General features: G+C 41.4%; 2 pseudogenes; both read left to right on the forward strand.

Moving 5' to 3' along the window:
- On the forward strand, positions 1055-3024 carry Vom2r-ps98 (vomeronasal 2 receptor, pseudogene 98; annotated as a pseudogene).
- LOC148002221 (18S ribosomal RNA) lies at positions 14349-16492 on the forward strand (annotated as a pseudogene).
- Positions 16493-26116: the final 9624 nt, after the last annotated feature.

A 26116-nucleotide genomic window follows, 5' to 3' on the forward strand; every position in this document is an offset into this window, starting at 1 on the left:
GGTCTTTAATTCAAAATTGCATACTCCTTCATACCCATGAGTTCTTGTTGATGCATTCCATGGGGGGTCTCATTTTTTTCACACCACCTTGAGAATAATTCTGATTTTAAAAATTTTATGCTGACAGTTAACCATTTCAGATATCCAGAAGAAAATTTCCGTGTTATTTTGTGGCACAGACAAATCTATTTTTTCTTTTTGTGAATGATTGTAAAATTTTTGGTAACTGTCTGTGAAATACTGGGAAGTGGGCATGACTGGAGAGAGTTACAATATATATAATTCTGTGTATGCTGTGGCTCCATGAGGTGACTTTTAGTCAAGTACAAATTCAACTTTCTAGGAATGTGGAAGGGAATGTCTAGCCCTGGCAGGTAGGCTTTGCTGTGCATTTTAACTATAGTAGCATGAAAATCTGGTGCATTATAAAAGGCCTACAACACTGTTGTAGAGTTTAGCATCTTTTACTAAGAACTACAAAAAAAGATGCTTAGAAATCAATACAGACCCACGTGTCTGCGTTTCTGTTGAATGGAGTGCATCAACATGAGGGAAATGTGTTAAAGCAAATGTGTAGTTTGTTTTACAAATAATTTCAAAATATTCTCATGGCATGTAAATCTAAGAATCTCCAAATATTTCTCACAGAAGATGGAGAAGAATCCTAATATGCCAAAATAATGATGTATGTGACCAAAGTGGTTGCTACTGAGATGATTATTTCGGTCATCTTCTGGACCACAACACTCAAGTTTTCCACACAGAAACTCTGACCATGGTCCTCAAATAAATGTGCGTAGATAACTAACATTTTACAGAAATTGAAATTGTCTGAGGCAACATCTGTTGCGTCATTTTTCATGTTTTTAATGCTTGTTGTTCACATTGACATTCTGCAAACATAATGATAGTTCTGTTCTCCCAAACTTTCATTGATTTAAAATGATTAGGTGGGTTTAAGTTAGTTTTAAGATAATGTGTGGCTTTTAATATTATGCTTTTATTAGATGTTTTTGGGATCTGGTTCTTCATGGGATCCTGCATCTTTTTTTAGCTTCATCCTTTTCTAAAGAATACTCAAGTCAAAAACCATGCTGGAGACCTTGTGGTTTTGGATTGGAAAAGTAAAGCAGATGCAGAGTATGATATTCTCAACTTCTGGAATTTTTCTGGTGGTTTAGGACTAATGGTGAAAGTTGGAATATTTTATTCAAATCTTTCACAGGGTCAACAATTGACTTTGAGCATGTGGTAAAATGGCCCACAGGACTTACAGAGGTGCATAAAACATTTGTCAGTTAATAGGTCTATTGTTGGGGTTGGGGATTTAGCTCAGTGGTAGAGCGCTTGCCTAGCAAGCGCAAGGCCCTGGGTTCAGTCCCCAGCTCCGGAAAAAGAAAAAAAAGATTAGTTCTATTGTTAAGTAATTTTACTGCATAAATTAATCCTTTAAGTTCTGAGCATTTGTTAACATATATTTAATTCTCAGATTCCTCATTCTGTGTGCAGTGAGAGTTGTGGTCTTGGATTCAGAAAATCCTTCCAGGAAGGGAAACCTGCCTGCTGCTTTGACTACATTCCTTGTCCATTTAATGAAATATCCAATGTGACAGGTAAACGGCTCTTGAGAACTGTCTAAAATTTTTATAAGTGTTCTGCAGTAAGTAAGCAAATAGACAAGTTCTATCACAGAGCAGCCGACACAATCCTTTCCTGCCTTCACTTAGACATTTAATTTTGCTTTTCTGCTATCACAGCAAATGAATCAAATGAAAAATGTCCTGTCATTGCAAAAGTTGAAGCCAAAGTGAAGGCCCTGAAAGGGAAAAATAACACTGAGAGTAGTTCACAGCCACAAAAGTAGATCCACATATTACTGACCACCAACCAGTCCAAGGTTATGTGTGACTCATGGCAGGAAAACAGAGTTGCTCAGTTTATATCCCAACAAAGAGGATGGATTATATCCTCCTGCATTAATAGGTGATAGAGCATTAGAAATTATGAGCCGTGGAGGGCTGATTTATAACTAATTATAAACTGTTTATGAACTAATAGTTAGTTCATAAGGAAGGTGCATTAGGTAAATTTCTAAATTGCTGGGAGTTGGTTTAGTATAATAAGGAAACTTGAGCACTGATTCATGAAAATTTTCACTTCTGTCTAGATATGGAACAATGTGTGAGATGTTTGGAAAGTCAGTATGCAGATACAGAGCAGAACCACTGTTCCCAGAAAGCTGTGACTTGAGAATGGCACTCTCCCGCATGACCCTGGGCTTCTCTGAATTCACTCTTGCTGTTCTTGGTGTCTTTGTGAAGTACCACAGCACTCCCATTGTCAAGGCTAATAATTGGGCTCTCGCTTATATCCTGCTTCTCACTCTGACCTTTTGTTTCCTCTGTTCCTTGCTCTTCATTGGCCAACCGAACACAGTCACCTGTATCCTACAGCAGAACGTGTTTATGACTCTGTTCACTGTGGTTCTCTCCACTGTCTCAGCCAAAACTCTTACTGTAGTTCCTGCCTTCAAGGCCATTGTTCCTCAGAGAATTATGAGGTGGCTAATGTTATCAAGGGCCCTTACTTCATCATCCCCATCTGTACCTTCATCCAACTTGGGCTCTGTGAAATTTAGATGAGCATCTCTCCTCCCTTTTTGACATCATCATTGTGTGCAACGAGGGCTCCATTTTTGCTTTCCACTGTGTCCTGGGATTCCTGCGTTCCTTGGCATTTGGGAGTTACACTGTGGGCTTTCTTTCTTGGAACCTACCTGATACATTTAACAAAACCAAGTTTCTGATATTCAGCATGGTAATATTCTTCAGTGTGTGGGTTACTTTTCTCCCTGTCTACCACGGCACCAAGGGGAAATTCATGATGGCTGTGGAAACCTTCTCTATCTTGGCTTCCAGTGCAGGGCTTCTTGGCTGCATTTTTATCCCCAAGTGCTACGTTATTTTGTTAAGACCAGATAGGAGCTCACTTCAATGCAACAGGGACAAAGCACATTCCAGAACTGTTCTTAAAGTTTAGGTAATTTCTTCCTTAATAGAAGTCTTGAAGCCAGTTCAGCAGCATTTCAAGAGTCAGATAAAAGGTCATAATTTGTGATTTGATTCCACATGCTAATATTTTATGATCTAATTTTACTAGAGTCTCCCTGTTTTACATGCATAATTTAAAAATGCTTTGAATTCCTTTTGTATTTATATAATCTCTCGATTGTGTTTTTACTAGTCTTATTGATATAGTAGCTTAATGTAATCCATTTTAACATATTCTTAGATTATTCACATATTTTTTTTCTAATTTGGAAAGTGGATTTCAATGGGTTAATTGTTTACATCAATTGGTTTTTAATAGTGTCAGTTTCAAAAACCATACTCTGTTTTTATAACTGTCTTAATATGCAATATATACATACATATGCAACACACATATATGCAAACACACACACACACACATCTGAAGTGAGGTTTCATTACTTGCTGGGAATTATACCCTGGGCTCTGAGTCCTCTCAGGAATGCACTCTGGGGTCTGGGTGGACATTGGTAGGGGAAGATTTGATCTTGCGAAATGCTTACTATAACATAGTGTTTATCTCTCTTGTCTCGAGGTTAATCTGTCAGAAGCAGCAGTCCTCAGGTGATTAACATCCTATTGTTAGACAGCTGGGGTTAAATAAAGGATTAGTTGTTAAGGCTCCCTTCTCCATTGTCTAGGAGCATTGCCTCTCACTGGCTTGATGAGAAGGGGGGCTTGGGGCAATTAACTTTTATGGAACTAGGAGAAGAGAGTTACTCCCACAGAATGAAGCACATTACTCATCCATTCATACAAACATTTATACACAATACACTCTTGTTGGGCCCGACCATTTATTATGTCATCAACTTACACACACACACACACACACACACACACACACACACACACACACACACCTGCATCTATATTTTTAGATGGAACAAATGCCCACACGAACAAGCTCCAGAGAGCAAAGGTCAGTGAAGAAAGAGCTCATTCATTCTGGATGAAAAATAAGCTTCAACCTTTATTGCTTAGAGAGAAAAACAGATTTTACCCTTTTATTAATAAATGGATTTAAAAAACCTGTTTCATCATAGGCCTGCCTGGTGTTGTCTGCTTTCTCTGTATAGTTCCTATTCTTCTTAGTCTCTTCTCTTCTGTCTTCAGTCCTGTTATATTCTGCAATGTTCTGTGGTTTCTTCTACTTCTACTCTGCTTCTCTTCTATTCTCCTTCTTGCTTCTTAATGCCATTGTTTCTAGTTTTTTTTTGAAATTTTTTTCAGAAGGATAGATTACATGGAATTCAAAGCATCTCCCCTCAAAAGCACACAGCAAGTTAAAACATAAATTCAAACCATAAACTGAACAAGAGGTTGCGACAGAGATATTTACGTGTGAGACTAGCTATCTAAACATTCATTATCTGCCACTAACTGCATAGGTTCATTTAAAGTTAAAAGCTATAACTTTTATATGTATATCAAGGCGGTATGTCAAGAGGCAAATTGTTATTATAGTTTGTATTGATAAATCCAGTAAATATTTCATCTTCTGTCTCTGCACTTACAATAAATAGTTCGTTTCCTTTTATGGCCTTTAGTAATAGTTTTACAGCCTAAAATGTGAACTATCTTGTTAGACAACTGAGACCTAGAAGTGAACCTGAGTGCCTGGTGGAATGGCAGAAAAGATAATGTTACAGTGATGCTACATTTGAAGCAGAGGTACAGAGGCTGAGGTGGGCTGTGCAAAACACATTACAAAAGAGGGCTTCTAAAACCTATAGAGATGCAGGGTATAGAAAAATCTTAAAAGGGGTGAGTTTCTGCAGTGATTCGGTGGAGAAGTTTGGTTATTGATTATACAGTTATCAATATCACTCACAAATGAAAATGAAAGAGTTGGAAATTGCTTTGAAAATAAACTTATATTCTTTTATACTTATAGAAAATACATCCCGGACAATTTTCCTTCCCTCTACTTCTCCAAGATCCCCTGACACCTCCCTTCTCCTCCAGATCCACTCCTCTATTTTCTCTTCAGAAACAAGCAGGCCTTCAAGAGAAGACAGTTCAACAGGACAAAACAAGATACTATAAGACAAGGTGACCCATAAAGACGGGGAGGGGGAGGGATTAGGGGGATGTTTGCCCGGAAACCGGGAAAGGGAATAACACTCGAAATGTAAATAAGAAATACTCAAGTTAATAAAAAAAAAAAAGACAAGGTGAAAGCCCTCATACAGAGGCTGGACATGGGAACCCAAGAAGAGGAAAAGAGTCTGAAGATCAGGCAAACAAGTCAGAGATGTGCCTGCCCACTCTGCTAGGAGTCCCACAGAACAGCAAGCTAACAGCTATCGCATATATTCGGAGGATGCGGTTCAGAGACACACAGGAATTGTGCGTGCAATTTCAGTCTCTTTGAGCCCATGTGAGCCATGCTTTGTAGATTCAGTGGGCCAGGTTCTCCCAGTGTTTTCCATTGGCTCATACAGTTTTTTTCTCCTCTTTAGTGGGTTCCCTATTCTCGAGGGGAGGGTTACCAATTAAATGGAGCCCTCCAATTTAGACACTCTATTCTGCATGTCTGGCTGTGGGTCTCTGCCTTCACTCCCACCATCTTCGAAAGACAGCCTTTCTGAGGATGGCAGGCTAGAGCACCAGTCTATGAGTGCAGTAGGATACCATTAGGAATAATTTTATTGGATATATTTCAGTCTCGTTTGGGTCTACTCCAGGTCTCTGCACTATGAAGTGCTCTGTCCATACCATCAATGTAGGGCATGGGATTTCTCTCTTGGCATGGGCCTCAAGTTATACCAAACATTGTTTGGTCACTCTTACAAGTTCTGAGTCATCATTGCTCTATCCCCTCTTGCTGGTAGGACAAATTGCAAACGGAGGGTTTTATGGCTAGTTGGTGTCCAGATTTTCTTTTCATAGCCTGCAGTGTACTTTCTTCCACTGAAGAGACTAGAATATAGGCATGAAGGCTCCAAGTCTGTACCAGTTTAGCCTTTCTATGTTCAATGTGCTGTATGGAAGTAAGTTGTTCTCCACCACGGGGCCCACTGCTATTTTACACAGAGAGTGAGACAGAGGGAGAGAGAGGGGGGGGGGGAGAGAGATAGAGAGAGAGATAGAGAGAGTGAGACAGAGAGCGAGAGAGTGAGAGAGAGAGAGCGAGAGAGAGAGAGCGAGAGAGAGAGAGAGCGAGAGAGAGAGAGAGAGAGAGAGAGAGAGAGAGAGAGAGAGAGATTGATTCTGTCCTAGCCTCAGCCTGGGTTGTTTAGGGATCTTCCCTGAACTTGTTTTGCTCACAATTCAACTGAATGCAACCCATTTCCTCCACTAAAAGACTGTCTTGTCTACAAATGGCCAGTGCTGATGCCACATCCTCCATTTTTAGTTTTCCTGATTGCAGTCACCCTCAGAGATTCCAGGAAATTTCCATTGCACTAGGTTTCCACCGATCCTACCAAATGTTCCCCAATTACTGCTATACATTTCATGGAAAATCTTCATGGAAAACATGTCTGGATACAAATCTCTCTTGATGGAAATCATGATTCTGCATAAAAGGTATAAAACAAAGAAATGTTAAAGTTAATTCTTGTGCCATGTCCTTGTTGCCACCTAAAGTCATGTTAATGTATGTGGGCCATGATGTTCCTGGGGGCTATATTGATCTGAATGGTGTGTTCTGTCACTGGAGACCATAGTTATATCCGTGTCCTTATTGCTTCCAAGTATCATGTATGAGAACAAAACCCTACATCAGCCAGGGTCTGTGTTGGTGTCTGTGGTCTGAGTTGCCACCAAAGGCCATGTGGACGTCTGTGGTTTGTGCTATTGCCTGAATCCATGTTGATGACCATGGGCCTTGATGCTACCCAGGGACCATACTGATCTGAATAGTCTGCCATGACACCTGAGGCCATGGTGATGTCCATACTTGTGCTGCCACTGACGGCCCTGTCTGGGTTAATGCTGCTATATCAAATGGAGTCTGTGTTGATGCCCATTTCCTCTTTTACCACTGACATCCATGAAAATGCCTGTGGTCTATGTTCTAACCTGAAACAACATCACTGTCTGACAGACAAATAGACTCACAAACCAGCATACAAACAGACAATAAAACAGAGATTAAAAATAGATAAAAATGAATGTAAACAAAATATGATTTATTATCCTAGAACTTCTTCGGTAAGTCAGACTGACTTTGAAGACAAAGATGATCTCCTTACAAAACCAAATTTACACAATATCTTTCTACAAATCCATTCCTACAAAGGATAATAGATGGAAAACTCCAACACAAGGAAAGAAACTATGTTGTACAAAAAGCAAGAATGTAATCTCCTTGCAATGAAACCAAAAGATGAGAGACAAACATAATTCCACCTCTAACAACAAAAATAACAGGAAGCAACAATCACTATTCCTTAATCTCTCTCAACATCAACAGACTCAATTCCCCAATAAAAAGCCATAGACTAACAGACTGGATATGTAAAGAGAACACAGCATTTTGCTGCATACAGGAAACACACCTCAGAGACAAAGATAGAGTAAAAGGCTGGAAAACAACTTTCCAAGCAAATGGTCTGAAGAAACAAGCTGGAGTAGCCATTCTAATATCGAATAAAATCGACTTTCAACCAAAAGTCATCAACACTATAAGGAAGGACACTTCATATTCATCAAAGGAAAAATCCACCAAGATGAACTCTCAATCCTAAATATCTATGCTCCAAATGCAAGGGCACCTACACTCATAAAAGAAAACTAACTAAAGCTCAAAGCACACATTGCACCTCACATGATAATAGTAGGAGATTTCAACACCCCACTCTCATCAATGGACAGATCATGGAAACAGAAATTAAACAGAGACATAGAGAAACTAAGAGAAGATATGAATTAAATGGATTTAACAGATATCTGTAGAACATTTCATCCTAAAACAAAAGGATATACCTTCTTCTCAGCACCTCATGGTACTGTCTCCAAAATTGACAGCATAATCAGTCACAAAACAGGCCTCAACAGATACAGGAAGATAGAAATAATCCCATGCATCCTATCAGATCACCACGGACTAAGGCTGGTCTTTAATAACAACAATAATGACAGAATGTCCACATATACATGGAAGTTGAACAATGCTCTACTCAATGACAACTTGGTCAAGGAAGAAATAAAGAAAGAAATTAAAGACTTCCTAGAATTTAATGAAAATGAACGTACAACATACCGAAACTTATGGGACACAATGAAAGCAGTGCTAAGAGGAAAACTCATAGATCTGAGTGTCTGCAGAAAGAAATAGGAGAGAGCATACATCAGCAGCTTGACAGCACTAGAAAGCTCTAGAACAAAAAGAAACAAATACACCCAAGAGGAGTAGAAGGCAGGAAATAATCAAACTCAGGGTAGAAATCAACCAGGTAGAAACAAAAAGGACCATACAAAGAATCAACAAAACCAAGAGCTGGTTCTTTGAGAAAATCAAACAAGATAAATAAACTCTTAGCCAGACTAACCAGAGGTCACAGAGAATGTATCCAAATTAACAAAATCAGAAATGAAAGGGGAGGCATAAGAACAGAATCTGAGGAAATTCAAAAAATCATCAGATCCTACTACAAAAGCCTATTTTCAACAAAACTCGAAAATCTGGAGGAAATGGACAATTTTCTACACAAACACCAGGTATCAAAGTTAAATCAGGAACAGATAAACCATTTAAGCAACCCCATAACTCCTAAAGAAATAGAAGCAGTCATTAAAAGTCTCCCAACCAAAAAGAGCCCAGGACCAGATGGGTTTCGTGCAGAATTCTATCAGACCTTCATAGAAGACCTCATACCAATACTGTCCAAACTATTCCACAAAATTGAAACAGAAGGAGCACTACCGAATTCCTCCTATGAAGCCACTATTACTCTTATACTTAAACCACACAAAGACCCAACAAAGAAAGAGAACTTCAGACCAATTTCCCTTATGAATATCGACACAAAAATACTCAATAAAATTCTGGCAAACCGAATCCAGGAACACATCAAAACGATTATCCATAATGATCAAGTAGGCTGCATCCCAGGTATGCAGGGATGGTTTAATATATGGAAATCCATCAACATAATTCCCTATATAAACAAACTCAATGATAAAAACCACATGATCATTTCATTAGATGCTGAGAAAACATTTGACAAAATTCAACACCCCTTCATGATAAAATTTCGGGAAAGATCAGGAATTCAAGGCCCATATCTAAACATAATAAAAGCAATATACGGCAAACCAATAGCTAACATCAAACTAAATGGAGAGAAACTTGAAGCAATCCCACTAAAATCAGGGACTAGACAAGGCTGCCCACTCTCTCCCTACTTATTCAATATAGTTCTCGACGTCCTAGCCAGAGCAATCAGACAGTGAAAGGAGGTCAAAGGGATACAAATTGGAAGGGAAGAAATCAAAATATCACTATTTGCAGATGATATGATAGTATATTTGAGTGATCCCAAAAGTTCCACCAGATAACTACTAAACCTGACAAACACTTCAACAAAGTGTCTGGGTATAAAATTAATTCAAACAAATCAGTAGCCTTCCTCTACTCAAAGGATAAACAGATAGAGAAAGAAATTAGGGAAATGACACCCTTCATAATAGCCCCAAATAATATAAAATCTTTGTGTGACTTTAACCAAGCAAGGGAAAGATCTTTATGACAAGAACTTCAAGTCTCTGAAAAAAGAAATTGAAGATCTCAGAAGATGGAAAGATTTCCCATGCTCAGGGATTGGCATTAATTAATTATTATATTAAGCATTATATTAATTAATATAATAAAAATGGCCATTTTGCCAAGAGCAATCTGCAGATTCAATGCAATCCCCAATAAATTTCTATTCAATTCTTTATAGAGATAGAAAGAGCAATCTGCAAATTCATTTGAAATAACAAAAAATCTGAGATAGCAAAAACTATACTCAACAATAAAAGAACTTCTGGGGGAATCACCAACCCTGACCTCAAGCAGTATTACAGAGCAGTAGTCATAAAAACTGTATGGTATTGGTACAGAGACACGCAGATAGATCTGTAGAACAGAATTGAAGACCCATAAATGAACCCACACACCTATGGTCACTTGATCTTTGACAAAGGAGCTAAAGCCATACAGTGGAAAAAAGATAGTATTTTCAACAAATGGTGCTGGTTCAACTGGAGGTCAGCATGTAGAAGAATGCAGATCGATCCATTCTTATTGCCCTGTACGATGCATAAGTCCAAGTGGATCAAGAACCCCACATCAAACCAGATACACTCAAACTAACAGAAGAAAAAGTAGGGAAGATTCTTGAACACATGGGCACTGGGGAAAATTTCTACATCCTGTTCACCTTCTATCAGCCTCCTTATCACTTTTGGTCCACCTCCTGTCCACTTCTGGTCCACCTCCTGTCTGAATCCTGTCCACCTCCCTTACATCTCCTGTTTTCCTCATGTCTCTCTCCTGTAGACCTCCTGTCCACCTCATGACTGCTTCCAGTCCACCTCCTGGTCATCAAGTTTTCCCTTCCTGTCTACCTTCTTTCAACCTCCTGTCTGACTCCTGCCAACTCATGTCCACCTTTTTTCTTCTACTGTGCACCTATCTACCTCCTGTCAACCTCATGTCCATATCCTGTCCATATCCTGTTTACCTCCTGTCCATACTCTGTCTGCCTCCTGTCAACCTCCTGCCTGCCACCTGAATGCCTCTTTTCCACTTCTTGTTTAACACCTGTCCAACTCCTGTCCACCCACTCTCCACTTACTATTCACCTCCTGTCTGTCTTCTGCCTGCCTCCTGCCCACCTCCTGTCCAAACCCTGTCCACTTCCTGTCAATATCCAGTCCATCTTCTGTCAGTGTCCTGACTACCTACTGTCTATGTTTTGTCTACCTCCTATTTGCCTTGTGTCCAGATCCTATCTGGCTCCTGTCCTCCTTTCTATCTCCTGCCCACTTCATGCCAATATTCTGTCTACCTTCTGTCTCCTTTCCAGCTCCAATCCACCTTCTGTTCACTTCATGTCAATCTCCTGTCTACCCCGTACACATACACATACACACACACATATATATACGTTATACATACATACATACATACATACATACACACACATGCACACACACATACCTTCTATTAACCTCATATCCATATTCTGTCCACAACCTGTCCATCTCCTGTAGACCTGCTGTCCATCTCCTGTTTTTTCCTCCATTCCACATACTCTCCAACTCCTGTTCATTTTTGTCCATCTCCTGTCCACCTCCTGCCTGCCTCCTGTCCACCTCCTCTCCATCTCCTTCTACCATCTGTCCATCACTTATCCATCTCCTATTCACTTTCTGAGCCAAATTCTGTCCACTTCCTTTCAATGTCCTGTCTACCCACTGTCTCTCTCTTGCTTATCTCCTCTCCACCTCCTGTCCACCTTCTATCTATCTCTGGAGAATTTCACGTCTACCTCTGGGCCACCTCCTGTCCACTTGCTGTCCATCTTCTATTCACTTCAGGTCTACCACCTCTCCACCTGCTGACCACCTCATATATGTCTTCTGTCCACATCTTTTCCAACTCTTATCTACCTCCTTCCACAATCTGTCCACCTTCTATTTCCCTCCAGCCCTCCTTATGTCCATCTTCTTTCTGCCTTCTCTCCACTTCCTTTCTACCTCCATTTCAACTCCTGTCTATCTCCAGTCCACCTCCAGTCCACCTCCTCTTCAGCTCCTTTCTACCTCATGTCCACCTTCTCTCCATCTTCTCTATACCCCCTGTCTATTTCTTGTGTGCCTCATACCAACCTCCTGTCTACCTCCTGTACAGTCACGTCTGCCTCCTGCCCAACTTCAGTCCATTTCCTGCCATTCCCTGCCCCCTTCCTTTATAATTCTGGTCTAACTCCTGTCCACATCCTGTCTATCTCTAACTCCAGGCTGTTGCCTTTGTCCATAGGCCATAGGTGCCAAGAGTTTGTGCCTGGTCTTTGTCTTTAAAGACATTTTCTTACAATGTTTACTGTTCTGCCACCTGGCAGGGGGCTTTGAGAAGCCTGGCTTGGGGTGGGGATGAGGCTGCATCAGGTCCTCTCTGTCTACAGATGCTGAGATGAGTGTCCTCACCAGTAACAGAGACCCCTTGATGGCCACTCATACCACTAGTTTTGGGTTACTGTGACCCAGGTCTCATTGGTTTGGGTCTGTCCTGCCCTCAATGAGAAGAAGTTGCCTTCTCTAGCCATCTGAGGAGGGCAGACTTTCAGGCGTTTCTCTTGGATGGTTCCCATGAGTATCTGTCAAAACTGCTATCTGTACATAGCTTCTGCTGAGTGTTTTCCCCTTCGGCCCTATCTTTAGTGGAGAAAAGGCTTTGGTCTTTTATCTATTGTAGCCCATGCTTCCCTACTTGGAGTTCGAATAGGGATCATGCAATGCAGAGCTGTCATCCTGCAGGTGTGTGTAGTGTGTGTTCTCGTGAGGTTGGGGAAGGGCCAAGCACACTCCAGTGTGAGCTATAGTCCCCTGAAATGGTGAACGGAAGGACCTAAGTGAGCTCCTGTCCTCACCTGTCTTCCATCCCCCATGCCTGCCACCATGTACACCCCTCTCGCTTGTGTGTCAGATTTGCCCTAATCACTACCCGGATGTATCCCATGCAGTACATGTTCCCTGCTCAGAATGCCCTGATTGGCAGTATTCCCACAGCTGGCCCAATGCATGTGTGTTCCCCTTCTTGGGACTGGGAGTGTCATTGTCTCAAGATTGATCTCTCTCTAGGGTATGGCCATTTTGGAAACAATGGTTGACTACATCTGGTGGGTTATCAGGTATCTGGGGCCGATTACCACACTAGGATCTTCATCAGTTGTGGTGGTTCATGTACAAGCCATGCTGCACTCACAGTGTGTCGGGCATTGGAAGTGTGTCCATCTCAAAAGGGTGAGACAGTTTTTTTATCTGGTTCTGAGTGGTGTTGAGTGTTCTCTGTCTCCTTGGTGGCCATCACTTTGTGTCTAGCATGGAAATGCAAGTATAGCAAGTTGTCTTGGGGACCGTGGGCAAGGTGATTCCTGCTAGTTTATATCAGGCTGGTCCCTTTGTCTCTGCCTTGTCATTAATTCTCTTTCTATTTTGTTGTTCCCCCTCCCTACCTTCTGTTGGATCTCGCCATCTGCCCAGCCAACAGCAATACTGTTGGACCAGTCTTTAGGGGGGACACCAGGCAAGTACTGGCTTGGGTGGTTACTGTAGTCTGGGAGACTGCTGAAAGGAGAGCAGTTTGGAGGACTTTCTGACTCTTAAGCTACAACAGGGTTTGCATGGTCTTGGGTGGTACATGGCCTTGGTGGGTAAGAGCAGAGGAAGTGTCCAGCAAGGGAAATAGGAGGCTAGCTATTGTCCTCTGCCAGTGGTGGGTCTGTCTGACAAGGTGGGTTTGGGGGCTTATCAAGCCCTGTTGTCCTATTGGAAGATATTCACAGAGACTGTCCCAGAGCTGAGGTGGTCGCCTGGGTGCGGCTGTGGGGACTCTGGTTGCAGTCTTCCCCTCTCACAGAGGTTTGGCCTTGCTCTGCTGACACCCCCCCTTTATCCTCCTCACTCATCTACCTCCCTTTCTCCTCCTCCATTACTCATGCAGAGCTGGCTGAGTTCATAGGGCCGCCTTCCTCTGCTTCTCTGGCCACCGTCCTGTCTCCCGCTGGTCCCCATTGTTGTAGTCTCTCCCACCTGTTCCTACTCTTCTGACACAGCTGGAGTTGTCAGTGTCTGCCTCGTCTTAGAGGCCTATTATGGACGCATCAACCAAAGAGCCGTACTGCACTCACCAGTGTGTTGGGCATTGGGAGTGTGTCGATCTCACAAGGGTGAGACAGTTTTTATCTGGTTCTGAGTTGTGGCTTGCTTGGTTCCACACCCCCAAACCCCCAACGTCTTCCACAAATACCACACCAGAGGTGGTGGTGGGAAATTATTGTTCACAGGATTTGACCAGCAGCACTAGCTTCTCTTCACCTGCTCAATCACTCCTTGCACACCAGGTGTGATAATGTTCTGGATCTCCTGATGCCACAGAAAAGAGGTGGCCATGTTGGAGGCAGATGAACACTCACAGGCTTGTATGCATGCGCTGAAGGGTGCCATCTCTTTAGGTTTGGTCACAAGCTTTCTTTTTGTCCTTTTGTCTGTCTGCCCCCAGGCTCCTCTCTTTTGCTGTCCTAGATTCATTCATGTACCTGCCTGCTTGATTCTGTCAGTAGCATGTGTTTGTCCCAAAGATTAAGTCATGAATGTCTAAGTGTGACTGGTACAGTGAAACAGTGAGTGGCTCATTAAATCCATTATGGTTCCTTTGGTCTTGGCCAATGGCTTCTCTTCTACTTGGATAACTGTGGTGATTATAGAACTAATACATGCCTACTGGTGCTGATCCACCTCCTCAGGAGGAGGGGATGCATGCATTTATCAGATTAAAACAAACCTGGTCAGCTCCTTCCCTTCCCCGTTCAGGGGGTAGGTGCCAGTAGCTTTTGTGACTCTAGATAACCTTGGCCCTATTGCCCTATCATATGCCCTGCTCCTTTCCCGCCAGTGTCGGCAACGACCCATTCAAATGTCTGCCCTATGAACTTTCAATGGTAGATGCCTTGCCATGGTGACCACAAGTGACAGGAAATCAGGGTTAGTTTACAGACAAGGATTCTGAGAAACTGCTACCATATTCAAGGAAGGCAGCAGGCACAAGAATTGCCCACTCCTGACCCGGAGAGGTAGTGACCAATAATAGCAATACAGAATACTTTTAAGACTCTAATTGGAATGAATCCACTTGAAATCCTTTAATGAAGATCCACTGGAGTGCAAGTCTGATGCCAGCAGCTGCAGTAATTCCAGCCCCAATACCATATATTAAAGTTGCTTCAGTAGAAAAAGGTCATATTTTGATATTGGGAGTGGGCAGGCGGTCTGCCACCAGCAAGTCACCCCACCCCCATCCCAGCCTCTTTCCTCTCAGTGTTCCCTCAATGCTATTACCTGTGTCACAGGGGCCATGAAATGTTTACTTTAAAAAATTAGAGTGTTCGAAGCAGGCTCCAGTTGCTAGGATACCACAGCTAGGAATAATGCAATAGGGATGTAGCTCTAATCTGTTGACCTTAGGAACTGAGGCCATGATTAAGGGGAATAGCTGGGGCATTTGCACTGCATGGCTAGAGGAAAATTTTGGACCAGCACATGACTGAACAGACTGAAAGCAATTTTCCATGAATGATTTCATTAAGAATGAAAAGTTGGAGGTTCAAAGTTGATCAGACTCCTTCACAGTTCCCACCATAAAGGATGCTGAGTGGCAATGTGGCAGCAGCATTATCGCCATGACCTGTCAGGCAACTTCCTGGAAATCAATCTTTGGAATCCAAGGGAAGTATAGAAGCAAGGCTGAAACTTAAGTGAATTGATGGAAGGGTATCATCTTAGTCAGGGTTTCTCTTCCTGCACAAAACATCATGACCAAGAAGCAAGTTGGGGGAGAAAATGGTTTATTCAGCTTACACTTCTACATTGCTGTTCATCACCAAAGGAAACAGGACAGGGATTCACACAGGGTAGGAACTTGGAGGCAGGAATGGATGCATAAATCATGGGGGAATGCTGCTTACTGGCTTACTTCCTCTGGCTTGCTCAGCTTGCTTTCTTAGAGAACCCAAGAATACCAGCCCAGGGATGACACCATCCACAATGGGCCCTCCAACACTCGATCACTAATAGAGAAAACGCCTTACAGCTGGATCTCACGGAGGCATTTCCTCAAGGGAGGCTCCTTTCTCTGTAATGCCTCCAGCTTGTGTCAAGTTGATATGCAAATCAGTCAGTACAGGCACCACTAGGAATGGATCCTGTGGTTTAATTTGACTCAACACATCTGGTCTGGACATGGATAGGATTGACAGATTGATAGGTCTTTCGTGATTCTGGTGGTCATGTAGGGCCACTCTAAGTTGGCGGAGGGATTTATCTGTTTAATTCTCATAATGAAGGAAAATCTTGCAGCTAAATAAACATAAAAGTGGTATGCTATACCCAACTTCTTAGGGGAACAAGAAGTTCACCCAAGATTGAGCAAAAACAAGCCTTTGGTGGCTTTAGATAATTAGGGTTACACTAATGGCTCAGCATGTGCCACCCATAACCTTTGAACCCCACTTATGACAGGCCTCATGGACTGCAATTATTACCCAGGAAGGAGGAATTCCCAATAAGTGCAGGTCATATGCTTATGTTCATTATGTCCCTGCCCTTTGTACACACTGCCTCTTGCTACCACTTATTGTAAGGCTTTGTGAGGCACTTTTGATTGCCCCTCTGTTGTTGGCTCATAGCCCCGTTGGAGCACTGAGAAGAGGGTTTAAAGTGGGTGATTCTGACCTGCAAAAATGTGGCTAGTTTAACTTTCCTCATAAAGACTGAGCAATTCTGTACCCTAGATTTAACATTCTTAAAATGACTGAGAACCAATTCTAATGTGGTTGAAGGTGCATGTCCCATGTCCCTCAAAGTCAATTTCAAACTATAACATGAAGCACAAGCACAAATAATTAATCCCAACAAACATCTATATCACGTATGAGAAGCAACCAAAAGATGGTGCTCACACATAAGAAAAAAATATCTATCCTCTCCCTTTTTATCAAGGGAGAAAGAAACATAACCAGAACAATTAGTTCCTGTGGTTCTCTATTCCCACACCCATCCCAACTGAGACATAGACCAGGGCCTGGAATGTCTTCTGGCCTCTGAGTGGTCATGAACCCAAAGTGCACTCACCTTAACCTGCATATGAACATAAAGTATTTTTAGGTCTCTTTTCAGAACAGAATTACAGAATTATAAAAATAGAATTTTTGTAGCACTCCACAGGCACGTAGACAGACACAGACCAGAATTCCTTACTGACCAGAATCACTGGGTCTAGAGTCCTGGATGTCTTGGTGTTCTCAGCCTACTCAAAAAATTATATTGTGCCAGGAAGCATCGTTGAACCCCAAAAGACCACCAAGGAGCCTATTCAAATGCAATTGTATTAGGGTCTGCTTATTATAAATCAAGCTTGGGCTCCCTGCCAGCCCTGACACAGCTGAATAAGAAGGTGGAACCCCGAACACAGTTGCAGGAAAGTATTTATAGAGGGAAGGGATATGCTGGCCTGGCACATATTTGATTGTGTGTCCATATGGCCTTTAACATAATTGACGGGTGCTGGGAACTAACTGATAAAGTTAAATTAAGTTTTCCTCCTGATTGGAGGTTGTTACAAAGTAAAATAACGTGGAAGATTTATAATCTGGGGGTGGAGGTTGGCTGGACAGTAACTTGAAAACTGGGGTCAAACTCTGGCTTGCCTTCTGCATGGAAGTAATCTGGGAATTGATGCTAGGTCAAGGTCTGTTAGTTAACTCAAGTTGAACCTTAGGTCAGGTTTCCTAAGAGGGAGACTGAACCCTAAAGAATTGGTATGAGAAGCTGTGAGTTCTGTTATTTGCTGTTTAGTTGGTCTATGTTTGGTTTGTTTAATTTTTTTCTAATTCTTGACCTGTAAAATGCAGACAATTATTTGTGTCTTTCTTTCCCTTCTTTCCCCCCTCTCCCCCTCTCCCCCTCCCCCTCCCCCTCTCCCTCTGGTTCTTTCTCTTTTTCTTTATTTCTTCTTCTGTTCTGTTTCTGTTTTTCTTTTTCCTGTTCATCATGCCCACTGCTTTGCACACACACGTGTGTGTGTGTGTGTGTGTGTGTGTGTGTGTGTGTGTGTGTGTATGTGTGTGTCCCCATAGCTTAACTAACGCCCTCAAGATTCTTATTTACTTATTTCTTGCATCTGGGGTTCTGTGGGCACTGGGCCACACCTCTCTTCTTAAACCACAGAAATCAAGTGATTGTGTATGTGTTAGAGAAAGGAGCATTAGAAACACTGGATTGGGGCACTTCTGGTTTCTGGCTGTGGCCTGAACCTCACTGATCCTAGCCCACAGCTCCCTGCTCCCAAATCCTGTGGGAGAGAGAACTGATCACCCAGAAGTGCGAACAATCCTGAGATGGCAGGGCAGGACAGACTGCCACTTTGCCCACCTTTGCCCAGGTCAGTGGCCCAAGAGGAAACTGCATTGTGCCTCTGGACACAGGAATATAGGGAGCTGTCAGCTGCAGGAGCCCCGTGGTCCAGATCTGTGCCCAGATCTGAACAGAACTGGTCAAATACTCCCCTGCACCCAAATCCTGTGGTTGGGGGGGGAGAGCTAGACCCTCAGAGGTGCAGACACCCCTGAGAATCGAGAGGAGAATATTCTCTGCTCACATTCCCAACTCAAAAGGAAAATGCCTAGTGCCATCTGTGGCCCCTGTGCACAGGGACCTAGGAACAGTGCGGGCAGGAACCTTCTGGTTGCTGCCCTCACAGAGAACTGAAAACCAGCCACCAGGACCGAGTACACACCTGAGAGCAGAACACTCTGTTCCCATAACTGGCTGAAAGAAAACAGGAAAAGAGGTCTATAGAAGTGCTGGCACACAGGACCAATGGAAAGTTAAGCCACCATTAGAAACAGCAAGACAAGCTAACACCAGAGACAACCTGGTGGCCAGAGGCAAGCACAGGAACCCAAGAAACAGAAACCAAGACTACCTGGCATCATCAGAGCCCAGTTCTCCTACCAAAGCAAATACTGGATAACTAAACACACCGGAAAAGCAAGATCTAGATTTAAAATCACATTTTATCATGATGATGGAGGACTTTAAGAAGGTCATAAATAACTCCTTTAAGGAATTACAAGACAACACAAGTAGAAGCCCTTAAAGAGGAAACACAAAAATCCCTTAAAGAATTGGAAAAAACAACCAAACAGGAAAAGGACATGAACAAAACAATCAAAAAGTTTAAAATGGAAATAGAAACAATAAAGAAAGCTCAAAGGGAGACAACCCTGGAGAGAGAAAACCTAGGGAAGAGATCAGGAGTCATAGATGTGAGCATCACCAATGGGATACAAGAGATGGAAGAGAGAATCTCAGGAGCAGAAGACACCACAGAAAACATCAAACACAAAACAATAGTAGGAGATTTCAACACCCCACTCTCATCAATGGACAGATCATGGAAACAGAAATTAAACAGAGACATAGAGAAACTATCAGAAGTTAGGAACCAAATGGACTTAAAAGATATTTATAGAACATTCTATCCTAAAACAAAAGGATATACCTTCTTCTCACCACCTCCTGGTACCTCCTCCAAAATTGACTATATAACCAGTCACAAAACAGGCCTCAACAGATACAGGAAGATGGAAATAATCCCATGTGTCCTATCAGATCACCATGAGCTAAGGCTGGTCTTCAATAACAACAATGACAGAATGTCCACATATACATGGAAGTTGAACAACGCTCTGCTCAATGATAACTTGGTCAAGGAAGAAATAAAGAAAGAAATTAAAGAGTTCTTAGAATTTAATGAAAATGAAGGTACAACATACCCAAACTTATGGGACACAACGAAAGCTGTGCTAAGAGGAAAACTCATAGCTCTGAGTGCCTGCAGAAAGAAACAGAAGAGAGCATACACTTGTAGCTTGGTAGCACACCTAAAAGCTCTAGAACAAAAAGAAGCATATACACCCAGGAGGAGTAGAAGGCAGGAAATAATCAAACTCAGAGCTGAAATCAACAAAGTAGAAACAGAATGGACTATGCAAAGAATCAACGGAACCAAAAGTTGGTTCTTTGACAAAATCAACAAGATATGTAAACCCTTAGCCAGACTAACCAGAGGACACAGAGAGTGTGTCCAAATTAACAAAATCAGAAATGGAAATGGAGACATAACTACAGAATCAGAGGAAATTAAAAAAAATCACCAGATCCTACTACAAAATCTTACATTCGACAAAATTCAAAAATTAGGAGGAAATGGACACTTTTCTAGACAAATACCAGGTGTAAAAGTTAAATCAGGAACAGATAAACTATTTACACAACCCCATAACTCCTAAAGAAGTAGAAGCAGTCATTAAAAGTTTCCCAACCAAAAAAAGCCCAGGTCCAGATGGGTTTAGTGAAGAATTCTGTCAGACCTTCATAGAAGACCTCATACCAATATTGTCCAAACTATTCCACAAAATTGAAACAGAAGGAGCACTACTGAATTCCTGCTATGAAGCTCTTACACCTAAATGACACAAAGACTAAACAAAGAAAGAGAACTTCAGACCAATTTCCCTTATGAATATCGAGGCAAAAATACTGAATAAAATTCTTGCAAACCGAATCCAAGAGCATATCAAAACAATCATCCACCATGATCAAGTAGGCTTCATCCCAGGCATGCAGGGATGGTTCAATATACGGAAAACCATCAACGTAATCTACTATATAAACAAACTCAAAGATAAAAACCACATGATCATTTCATTAGATGCTGAGAAAGCATTTGACAAAATTCAACACCCCTTCATGATAAAATTCCTAGAAAGATCAGGAATTCAAGGCCCATACCCAAACATAGCAAAAACCATATACAGCAAACCAGTAGCTAACATCAAACTAAATGGAGAGAAACTTGAAGCAATCCCACTAAAATCAGGGACTAGACAAGGCTGCCCACTCTCTCCCTACCTATTCAATATAGTTCTCAAAGTCCTAGCCAGAGCAATCAGACAACGAAAGGATGTCAAAGGGATAGAAATTGTAAAGGAAGAAGTCAAAATATCACTATTTGCAGATGACATGATAGTATATTTAAGTGTCCCCAAAAGTTCCACCAGAGAACTACTAAAGCTGATAAACAACTTCAGCAAAGTGGCTGGGTATAAAATTAACTCAAACAAATCAGTAGCCTTCCTCTACACAAAAGATAAATAGGCCGAGAAAGAAATTGGGGAATGACACCTTTCATAATAGTCCCAAATAATATAATATATCTCGGCATGACTTTAACCAAGCAAGTGAAAGATCTGTATGATAAGAACTCCATGTCTCTGAAGAAAGAAATTGAAGACCTCAGAAGATGGAAAGGTCTCCTATGCTCATGGATTGGCAGGATTATATAGTAAAAATGGCCATTTTGCAAAAAGCAATCTACAGAGTCAATGCAATCCCCATGAAAATTTCAACCCAATTCTTCATAGAGATAGAAAAAATAATTTGCAAATTCATTTAGAATAAAAAAAAACCCAGGATAGCTAAAACTATCCTCAAGGATAAAAGGACTTGTGGGGGAATCACCATCCCTGACCTCAAGCAGTATTACAGAGCAATAGTGACAAAAACTGCATGGTATTGGTACAGAGACAGGCAGATAGACAAGTGGAATAGAATTGAAGATTCAGAAATGAACCCACACACAGATGGTCACTTGATTTTTGACAAAAGAGCCAAAACCATCCAATGGAAAAAAGCATTTTCAACAAATGGTACTGGTTCAACTGGATGTCATCGTGTAGAACAACACAGATCGATCCATTCTTATTGCCCTGTACAATGCTTATGTCCAAGTGGATCAAGGACCTACACATCAAACCAGATACACTCAAACTAATAGAAGAAAAAGTGGAGAAGAGTCTCAAATACATGGGCACTGGAGAAAATTTCCTGAACAAAACACCAATGGCTTATGCTCTAAGATCAAGAATCGACAAATGGGGGGCTGGGGATTTAGCTCAGTGGTAGAGCGCTTACCTAGGAAGCGCAAGGCCCTGGGTTCGGTCCCCAGCTCCGAAAAAAAAAAAGAACCAAAAAAAAAAAAAAAAAAAAAAAGAATCGACAAATGGGATCTCATAAAACTGCAAAGTTTCTGTAAGGCAAAGGACACTGTTGTTAGGACAAAACGGCAGCCAACAGTTTGGGAAAAGATCTTTACCAATCCTACAACAGATAGAGAGCTTATATCCAAAATATACAAAGAACTCAAGAAGTTAGACCTCAGAGAGCCAAATAACCCTATTAAAAATGGGGTACAGAGCTAAACAAAGTATTAACACCTGAGGAATATCAAATGGCTGAGAAACACCTAAAGAAATGTTCAACATCCTTAGTCATCAGGGAAATGCAAATCAAAACAACCCTGGAAACTTCACACCAGTCAGAATGGCTAAGATCAAAAACTCAGGTGGCAGCAGATTCTGGCGAGGATGAGGAGAAAGAGGAACACTCCTCCATTGTTGGGATTGCAAACTGGTACAACCTCTCTGGAAGTTAGTCTGAAGGTTCCTCATAAAACTGGACATTGCACTACCTGACGACCCAGGTATACCTCTCCTCGGCATATACCCAAAAGATGCCCCAACATATAAAAAAGACACATGCTCCACTATGTTCATCGCAGCCTTATTTATAATAGCCAGAAGCAGGAAAGAACCCAGATGCCCTTCAACAGAGGAATGGATACAGAAAATGTGGTACATCTACACAATGGAGTACTACTCAGCTATCAAAAACAATGACTTTATGAAATTCATAGGCAAATGGATGGAACTAGAAAATATCATCCTGAGTGAGGTAATCCAATCACTGAAAAACATACATGATATAAACTCATTGTAAGTAAACATTAGCCCAGGTGCTCGAATTAACCAAGATGCACAGACCACATGAAACTCAAGAATGACCAAAATGCAGATGCTTCACTCCTTCTTTTAAAGGGGAACAAAAATATCCATAGGAGGGGAGAGGGAGGCAAAGTTTGGAGCAGAGACTATAGGAACAGCCATTCAGAGCCTGCCCCACATGTGGCCCTTATATATACCGCGACCAAAACAAGATAAGATGGATGAAGCTAAGAAGTGCAGGCTGACAGGAACTGTAGATAGATCTGAGAGACACAGCCAGAGCATGTCAAATACAGAGGTGAATGCCAGCAGCAAAACACTGAACTGAGAACGAGACCTCCACTGCAGGAATTAGAGAAAGGTCTGAAGGAGGTGAGGGGGCTTGTGACCTATAAGAACAACAATGCCAACCAACCAGAGCTTCCAGGAACTAATCCACTACCCAAAGACTATACATGGACTGACCCTGGGCTCCAACTTCATATGTAGTAGAGAATAGCCTTGTTGGAGCACCAGTGAAAGGGGAAGCCCTTGGTCCTGCCAAGGATGGACCCCCCCCAGTGTAAGGGATTGTTCAGGGGGGATGAGGGGGGATGGGTAGGGGAACACCCATATAGAAGAGAGACGGAAGGGTTAGGGGGCTGTTGGACAGGAAACCAGGAAAGGGAATAACATTTGAAATGTAAACAGGAAATACCCAATTTAATAAAAATGGAAGAAAAAAAGAAACCCTGGATTATCTACAGTACAGCTTATGTCTTATATTTGTGTGAGGGAAAATTTTCAAATCACATGTCTATGTTGTGTGTGTGTGTGTGTGTGTGTGTGTGTGTGTGTGTGTGTGTGTGTATCTGTGTTCCCACGTACTACCTATTGCCCATGGGATCATTACTTATTTTTTTCTTATGTCTGTTGTTGTAGAAGCACTGGGCCACCCTACCCTTTCTCAAAACAATACAAAACAAGTGGGTGTGTACTTGTCAGGGTAAAGTGCATTAAAGACACTGGGATCTGTATGGTAGAGCACATATCCATTGAGTGTATGTTTGTAATCTCCAGTGCACATGTCTGTGGTGTGTGTGTGTGTGTGTGTGTGTGTGTGTGTGTGTGTGTGTGTTCATTCATTCTCTTTTCAGCCCCTGAGTTCTGAGATTACAGGCATGGGCCAGTACACCTAGTTTAGGTATACTGAAAGAATGGAGGCCAGGCAGAGATCCATTTACTCTAGGCCATGAGTCAGATCCCAAGCATTGTCATCCCTTGGTTCTTTATTTATTTGATTTATCCCAAATCAAGTATATTCACATTTATTGTTCTTTATTTTACTGTTTTTACTTATGCGTCTATTTAGGTTTTTTTGGTTTTTTGAGTTTGGATCACTATACATCGTGCCGGGATCCAGTACCTATAACAAGCTATCCTCTAAATCACAGATACCCACCTGCATTTAATGTAACTAAATGTGGGAACCATGCTGATTGACTTCTGTTTATTTGTTGATTGATTGAACTAACTGCTAACTTATTTACTTGTTTAATGTTTTCAAGACAGAGTCTCTCCATACATTCCTGGCTCTCTTGAAGGTTACTGTTTAGACTGACTTAGTTTGGAGCAACAGATATCTGAAACTAGGACTACCTACAAAAGTTCTTGGAGTTCCATGACAATTAATTATATTTTCAGTCATATTTATTTTTATCTATTTTTCTAACAAAGTTGCTAAGACTGCTTAGCATTCAGAATCAGTTAGAAGATGTTTAACTATATTTATCTTTTATTATGTATTTGAATTATAAATAACAATTAAAAGTTAAAATGATCTATTCATCTGGTATTAAAAAACAAGCCAAACCCGAAGGAGAACATGCATGGCTGAGGATATTATGAAGGTTCTGGCTAGTTTTTGATGCCTTCTCACAATTCTGCATATACAAATTCGGTTTAATTAAGTTGTGGTCCTGGATAGGCTAATACATAGAGAAACAAAAATGACCTAGAATTGTAGACCTTATGGCTGCTTCCAACTTGTTGAGGTCAGCTACCAAGATGACCGCTATCCACATGCTTGTTCTCATCTTGAGAAAGTTGATGCAAAATCAAGTGACAGAAGTAGTCATTAGAAACAAATATACAAACACAGAACATTCCAGGGTGACAGAGATAGGAAGATGAAAATCTTACTCTCTCTCTCTCTCTCTCTCTTTCTCTCTCTCTCTCTCTCTCTCAAATTCACACACATACACACAATTTTAATTTGAACTAAACACAAAATAATGTAAGAGAAAAATAAAAACAAACAGGGAAAAATTCCACTCGTTAAAGAAATAAGGAAAACAGGGGTGGCCATACAGGCCTTTAATCCCATTACTCAAGAAGCATACAGAGGCAAGTGGAATGCTGTGAATTAGAGGCAGGTCTGATTTAGAATGTGATTTCCGGGTTGGGGATTTAGCTCAGTGGTAGAGCGCTTGCCTAGCAAGCGCAAGGCCCTGGGTTCAGTTCCCAGCTCCGGAAAAAAAAAAGAGTAGAATGTGATTTCCAGGGATATGCAGAGAGACTCCTGTCCCAACTAAATAAATGATTAGAAAAAATAAGTATAAATATTAACTTGGGATAAAACAAAAACACAAGAGAAGCTAATGCTGGGTGCTTGTGGATAAGGGAGAGTCCTGTCCTAGAGTGTCCCAAGCTTTGGCCTCCATACTCTGCACTGCATATACTTGGTAACCCAAGCACTCTGGAGCTGAAAATAAGCAGAAAATTGTTATGGATGCAGAAAAGTGTTATGGATGCAGAGCTCTTTCCATGTTGATTTCCAAAGCTGGCCCTTTCATCATTTCGAGGAAACTCTATGCTTATGTGTCTTTCACTTTATTTGACTTTTAGCTCTCTCTTTAATTTGATTTAATTTTATATGTTAGCCAACAAGGCCTCTGAATCTTTCTACCTCCCTTTCTCTCAGCCATTCAGATACATGGTTACAGTTGCTCTCAGTAATTCTTCCTGAGTGCTGCTGTGAGTGAGTCTATCAAAATTATTTTAAAATTATTATAATTGTTATTCTCCTCATCCTTCATTGTGAGGTAGGATAAGGATGGAAAGAAAAGAGAGGGAGAGAGGCTTGACTGGTTTTACTTTGTGATCTTCCAATGTAGGTATACCCTCTATTTTTAACCACCTCCAAAGTAAATATCTTTTTTTTTTCTTTTTTTCGGAGCTGGGGACCGAACCCAGGGCCTTGCGTTTGCTAGGCAAGCGCTCTACCACTGAGCTAAATCCCCAACCCCCCAACAAGTGCTCTTAATGCTGAGCCATCTTTCCAGCCCTTGGCTTTTACACTTTAAAAAAAAACCTAATTTTTAATTTTTGTTTTCATTTTTTTTCTTTTTTCTTTTTTTTGGAGCT

The sequence above is a fragment of the Rattus norvegicus genome, chromosome 12 (genome assembly GCF_021556685.1).
Source record: "Rattus norvegicus strain SHRSP/BbbUtx chromosome 12, alternate assembly SHRSP_T2T, whole genome shotgun sequence".
Lineage (NCBI taxonomy): Eukaryota > Metazoa > Chordata > Mammalia > Rodentia > Muridae > Rattus > Rattus norvegicus.